This window comes from Polistes canadensis, unplaced genomic scaffold (assembly GCF_001313835.1).
Source record: "Polistes canadensis isolate GaletaPanama2010 unplaced genomic scaffold, ASM131383v1 scaffold_209, whole genome shotgun sequence".
Lineage (NCBI taxonomy): Eukaryota > Metazoa > Arthropoda > Insecta > Hymenoptera > Vespidae > Polistes > Polistes canadensis.
In genome coordinates, this window is record NW_014569756.1 from 87,288 (window position 1) to 94,588 (window position 7,301).

Sequence of the window (7,301 nt, forward strand, 5' to 3'; positions counted from 1 at the left end):
ATCTTTATAAGTTGTGTACTTCTGAACTTTTGGTCAATTTCTGAAGCAATTACTGAATGTTTAAATATGTTTTTTAAATATGCATATCTTAACTTTTTTTTAAAAAACAGTCTTGTCACGTAATCTAGAAGGCTTAAAAGCTGTCTTTAGGTATCGATTTTCGCTATTTAATGGTAGAGGAAATGGTTACTATTGTTTGCGTGAAAGATTTCTGTTAACTGATCAACTACTCTGGTACTTTTACTTTAAATGAAGTACAAATAAATAATGCTTAGAAAATGATTTACAATTTCGATTATAATTTCTTATATATGAATAATAAATGTAATTTTGAGAAAAAGAAATAAAGTAAATGCTTAAAACATTCGATGTATATTACATTAACGATAGAATAATAAAGGTCAAGGCATTATTTATTTATACTATTTAACACATTCGTTACCAGTGTTGCAACTCCGGGAAACTTTGATTTTTCTTAGAGAGATAGCAGCGTCATACATTTGTGATACTAATCAATGTGAAAAATAAGTTTTGGGCTGTAATTGGAGTCTCTTACCCGCGGTTCGTGGTAGCGAACGTGTTACATTTTTAATTATTTCAGTAAATATGTATAATGTGTTGGTAATCGCATAAGAGCACATATAGAGAATGACATTTCTATTGTAACATGTAATATACGCATAATTGTTTATGGACGCTTATGCGTATGTAACATAAACAAATGTGCACACTCTTCAAAGCTTGTAAAATAATAATATTTATATAAATATAAGACAATGTGATATATATTTCTATTGATTACACATATGCGATAATAAAATAATCAGATATTATTTCACATAATGAGTTTAAGTAGATTTCAGATCACTTTTTTTTCTATATCATAGCTGTGTACTTTTTAGCATCTATGTACAAGAAAGACAAGCTATTTGTGTCTCTTGCAAAGAGACAAACCTTTTTTCTCTATCTCGACAATCTCAGAAAATATTTAAACTAAACGACGAGGCAGATAATATTACATTTTGAAATATATAAACTATACAGAGAAATAAATGTAAACTAAAAACTCTTATAAATTACATATACATATGGCAGACCTAAAATTCAACAAAGTGCAAATTAATATATGATGTTAATCAATATTAAGTAAATCAATCAATCTCTCACGCAATCGCTCTCCTGCACATATGAACATATACATACAAGATTGTGTATGTATGTGTGTGTATTTATATATCTTAATATAATATATAATATAATAATAGATAATATAATATATATATAATATATGATTTAATATAATATAATATATTATTATTAATAATAATAATAATAATTTTGCAGCAAAAAGTGATAACAACAGATCTATCTTTTATTCAATATTATTGCCCATTGCATTTTATCATCGTATAAAATCATACGCATTTATAAAAAGCATATGCCTCTTGAATTGCCCCTTTTATTGTTATATTTTTAAATGTTTATGATAAACTTAAAAATGTCTTGCGGCATATTTCTATAAACTCAACAAAATTTTAACGACGTTATATAATTACTTTTAGTAACTATATAACGTACTTAAGTATAGAAGTACTTTTAAAGTACCTTTTTTTTATACTAACATAATATATATTTTACTTATACATATTTGTTAACACATGCAATGCGTACGTATAAGTTTTCCCGATTTACGGACAAGAATACTTATAAAATTTTTAGTCCTTGTTATTACATTTTATAATTTTACAGTCGAAAATCTTTTACGAAATCTAACAATAAATCTAATCATTGATAGGTAAAAAAAATCGTACGAGAAAGAAAAAATCTAATGTATCATCAAACTTTGAATTTTGGCACAATTAATATGTGTATGCATATACCACGTCTAATATCACTCTCTCGTTCAAGCTTCCACTTATTTCAAGACGAACAATTAAATTATTTTAATGACTTCATTAAAACATATTTTATGTCTTTCCAACACACAGAGGTAATTCGATTTAGAATAGTTTTACCTGTTCTTCATTTAACTTTCCTCTTGCGTGGATACCTGTTTACTGTGTGTGTTAGAAATTAGAAATTAGAAGTTAGAGATTAGGGAAAAACAAAAATCATTAACGCTCTCCACACGATCTGTATATATGCAATATTATCTATAATATTTTGTTTTTTTTTTCTTTTTCTTTATCTTTTTAAGTTGATATACCGTCGCTCGCTTTCTTATGTTGCTGCTACATTAGCAGCAGTAAGTACTGTAAAGCCAATATTTATTAATCTCGCCGCCGCTCATGGAAAACAATGTTTTTTTTTCCTAATATGTGGTTAAATCTATTATTAATTCTTTTTCTTTCCTATTGAATTTAATAGAGTTCACCGACCATCGACTACATCGTTATTATTCAAGTTTAACCGTTCCAATATTACCTTTTTTGTTCAGTGTTATTTATTATGAAACTATTTTGCTATCTTTTAAGAAAGTAAAGTAAAAATAAAAAGAAGTGATCCGAACATCCTAATTTAGTACCAACATTCGAGGTTTTATTTTTGCTATTGTTACTATCATTGTTTATGTATAAACAAAAAAATAATAATGTAAAAATTGCATTGGGTTCGTCCGTTTGAAAAAAAAAGAAGTTATTTAATTAACAAACGAGATCAATTGAAAATTTGTTCTCAGGAGATAGCTGCAAGATTTATGGGTGGAACGTTAGATCCTAATGTGAAGATGTTAAATAATATTATAATCGGACGCGGACGGACGGACGGAGAAAAATGATTTAATGATATATCCCGATTTGAACGTATGTATATTTATATATGCATATATTGGGTTGCCCGAAAAGTTTGTACCATATATTTATAAATATATGATATAATCGAACGTTGCTGATCGGTAATAAGATTAATTTTGATGCATTATGCGTAAATAAAGTATATTGAAGTTTATTTGGAGGTTCTCATTTTATATATATAAGTATATAAAACTACTCCGACGTTCTACGGTTTTCACTCAAAAGCACCGATCAGTAAGGTGTTTAACATTTCCGGACAACCTAATATATAAAAATATATAAATATATGTATATATATATCTCTTAGAATACCAATCACATGATAAGAGAACCAAGGATTGTATTTTACATAAATGTATTAGATGGGAACAAATGTTTGTATTATGTTTATTGGAAAACTTTACAAACATTTATTCCAATCCAATATTTATGCATGTATGTATGTAATGTATGGATTTATCTATCTATCTAACTAACTAACTCTCTAACTATTTATCTATCTATCTAATTAACTAATCTGTGTAACTATCTATCTAATCTATTAACGAAAAATACGAATTTGTTTGAACATCAAGAGGATACAGGATGGATAAGCTTGACGAACAGGGCTGGTGACGCGGACGGCGAAGGTGGTGTCGGCTGGTTGATGATTCGATCGAATGCGCGGATGCTGTTCCAGAGTCCAGGTGTTAGCACGGGACGAGTGGATTCCATTGTTAGCACTCCAAGCCTACAGGCCATGGGCAACCAGGGTTAACAAGAAAGAAAAGAAAACAGTTTGTTAGTATTCTGATTATGACTGACCGACGTTAACATTTAAGTATCTAAAATAGCTTGTCAGCTGAGAGATATGGTTAATGGAAAGCAATGCTCTTGTTTTGTTTTTTTCATTCATTATTCTTTTTTTAATATCTATAATACTTAAGGTGTATTATACCTCGTGTAATAAGAGATTATTAAAACATATATAATTGTGAATGGTTAAGAGATTTTACGTTTTTTTTCTTTTGTTGAAAAAAAAAAAACAAAACTATGTTTATCCAATTATTACCCCGACAATATAATTACACATAAATTGGTTAATATAACATATATCTAATTTTGTTTAATTTCAGATTATATACATAAATATATATATAAAACGAAATGAAGGAGATAGAGAGAAGTAAACTCCTATATATGAAAAAGATGCAAAAGTGTGAGAGGAACCAGCAGCATTGCTTTACACTTGTGTCACTTGTAAATAAATATTAGTTTGAAGCGTTTGTGATTCGTACATATCGTGAGAGATTTCATTCTCGACAAATAAATAACAAATATACAACAATTAAATAATATAACATTTAGATAAAAAATAAATTTGCATTTTTCGTCCACACAATATAGTACGAAATCACATTGTAGTTTTTATTGTATTTTTTAGTTATTATATTCGGTAAACATTTTTCCGTCAGAAGAAACTTTTTTCATTCTTTTTTTTCTGTGTGTGCTTTTGTTTTAATTCTACATTCTCACTTTTTTTTTTTTTTTAATATATATTTTTTAATTTTTTTTAAATATGGCTCATGTACTCTCCCCGCGCATAGGACAGCCACAAAGACTATAAGGCATTTGTAAAAAAGGATAAGTGACTAAAAATGATAACAAAATACGAATACAGATTAGATGTATCGATAGAGATGCAAAATTATTAAAGTATATAGAAAATTAAGTTTGTAGCACTATATATATGTATTTATATATATATATATATATANTATATATATATATACATATATATATATATACATAAATGATAAAGTATTGTATTATATATATATGTTGTGTATAAAAATATATATAATTAATAAATATATATATATATACATGTATATAGTAATCGCGCCATTACACATGTAAATCGTTATTTTGACATAACATTATTGGTTTCATACAAAAGGCAGCTTAGGGTGTGCACCTGCCACCACCAAACTGCGCCGATAATTAAAAATGACATTATACATAATGAAAATACTAATGCATCGTTATTTTGTAATATTATTATTATTATGTGGAATCATATTATATTAATTATAGTGATTAATATCCCATCAGCAAGCAGGTGTCAGAGGCTCATGAGTTAGGCACGTGCCATAATGTAGGACAGATCTATAGTACAATTCCAGGCATTTCCAAAAAGCATATTATTTTTTTTTGTTTGTCTTTTTTTTGTACAGTATTAACTAAAATATTTATTAAATGTATTTTTTTATGCCTTACATATATATGCGTGCGTATGTATATGTGTGTTTTACGTTCAAGTACAATGTGTTCTTGTAGATAAAATTGTAAGTCAAGTCAGCCATGTAAATTTGTGCTAGTGTTTTGCGTGTGTGTGTATGTGTGTTTGTATTTTTACATATAAAGGCACACGCGTATACACACACATATATATGCATGTATAAAATAGAATCAAAGTTAGTGTCAACTTGGCCATGTGGAGCATTTTTGTTAGTCTTATAAAATACGGTGCAATTGTGCAGTAGTTTTATGTAATGGATGATATTTGCGTCTATGATAAAAAAGGGTGTCAATTATATCAACTGTGAGAGAAAATAATAAATAAATAATAAAGAAGTTAATGTTAGTGCTAATACAAAAAAAAAAGGGTTGGACACCATCTCCGACAGCATTTTATCCTACTCTTAAAATATATATAGAAAAAATACAATCGAAATTTTCCTACTCCTGTAGACTATTATCCAGATATCACGAATCACGTGTTATGTGAGTAAATTATGTATACGCGTAAAAAGAAAAAACAAAAATAATAGACATTTATCGACGATAAAAACGATTTATATACAAAGTTTGCAAAAAATAAAATGTTCGTTTATGAATATACCAAAAATACTAACAATTTTCAAACTTATAAATTCCTATACCGATAATGATTTATATATATAAATAAATGCTTAAATCGTATTATTTTTCTTAATTAAGCAAACGTATGGAACACGGAAAGCAAACTTAACTGATAGAAACGTCCTGTAATAACAAAATAATGTATTATGAACCTTCGAACATCGTATCGCGTTACCATCCCTGAAGTCTTTTGTACGAATCAAGAGATCTTTCATTCATATAAATATTTATTTCATTCGTATAATAATAATAATAATAATAATAATAACAATAATAATAATAATTAATAATAATCATAATCATAATCATAATTAATCATAACTATAATAATTATACTACTAATAATAATTAATATTAATAATAATAATAATATAATAATAATAATTATTATTTAATCATACGTGTGTATATATATATAGATGTATGTATAATTTTATATACATTTTAAATGGAAGATCAATAAGTGTTCCACAGGCACAAGTTGCCAAGAGAGATATATATATATATATATGTGTATATATATAAAAGAAAATGCAAATAAACATAATTTCCTAGAAGCATTTACAATAACAGACGGCGACTGAAAAATCTTAATTTTACGTTTTAAGCACCAAATAATATTTCACTGTCCTCTCTCACACCAAACACCAAACTGCCCCTATCCTGCTCACAAATAAATCAAATTCGCTTTTTTATGTGATTATTTTTATTCTTTTTTGGTTTCTTTCGAATCCTCGATGCGTCAGGGAAGCTAAAATTTTTTTGAACAAAAATATCGATATTTGAAGTAAAATAAAAAACCCATAATGCTCTTAGTTTACATATGTAAATATCGTGCGGATGGGGGGGAAGGTGCTCACCCACATCTAGCATTCGCTGGAGAGAATTTGTTCTTTTTCTCTCTTTTATGGCCTTAATAGAAAATAATAATAGTAATAATAATAATAATAATACATGTGACGACAGGAAGTTGTTCCTTCCTAAAATTGCTTAGACCTAAGAGCGGGGAGTTACGCCAAAGTATATGAACGTAATAAACGTTCTTCAAATTGTATCCTTCGTGTTTGATTCATTGTTATTATATTTTTTTTTCCTTTCCTCTTTTTCGTAAATAATAATACTCTACTTCATTATTACCAAGACTTAGGGCCAAGCATCTATGCACATAAATATCAACTGATATTTTATTTTCTCCCTGTTTCATGTAGACGTATATACGTAAAGGTAAATTTACACGATCATTCGTTCTTTTATAAAATGTGATGTAAAAAAAAGAAGAAAAAAAAATAAAAAAAAAAAAAAAATAAAGAAAAGAATAATAAAAAATTAAACAAAAAGAAAATATATAAAAAGAAAATTAAAAAGAAAAAAAAAAAATAAACTGACAACAGAAAGACGACTATTTTGTTTGTTTTTTTTTCTTCTCATAGAGGTAGGGGCAAATCGTGCGATTATATTAATACTTTCAAGTATTTTTTTTTTCTTTTTAAATAATATTAAAATAATATTAAAAACAAATAATGATTTATAAAAAAATTTCCGTATAAAAAAGAAGAGAAAAAGAAAAAAAATACAGTGGTTTCATATAAGATTAAAAAATAAAAA

The 7,301-nt window shown here is 26.9% G+C and overlaps 1 protein-coding gene across 5 annotated transcripts in view; it reads right to left on the reverse strand.

Annotated features, from left to right (window-relative positions):
• Positions 1 to 2,177: 2,177 nt before the first annotated feature.
• The window catches only part of LOC106789979 (protein held out wings), a 56,680-nt gene continuing 51,556 nt past the window's right edge, over positions 2,178 to 7,301 (reverse strand). For all 5 annotated transcript variants that reach the window (XM_014754576.1, XM_014754573.1, XM_014754577.1 and 2 more), the window contains exon 8: positions 2,178 to 3,522. The gene's annotated coding sequence lies outside the window, so the exon portion shown is untranslated. The remainder of the gene's footprint in view (positions 3,523 to 7,301) is intronic.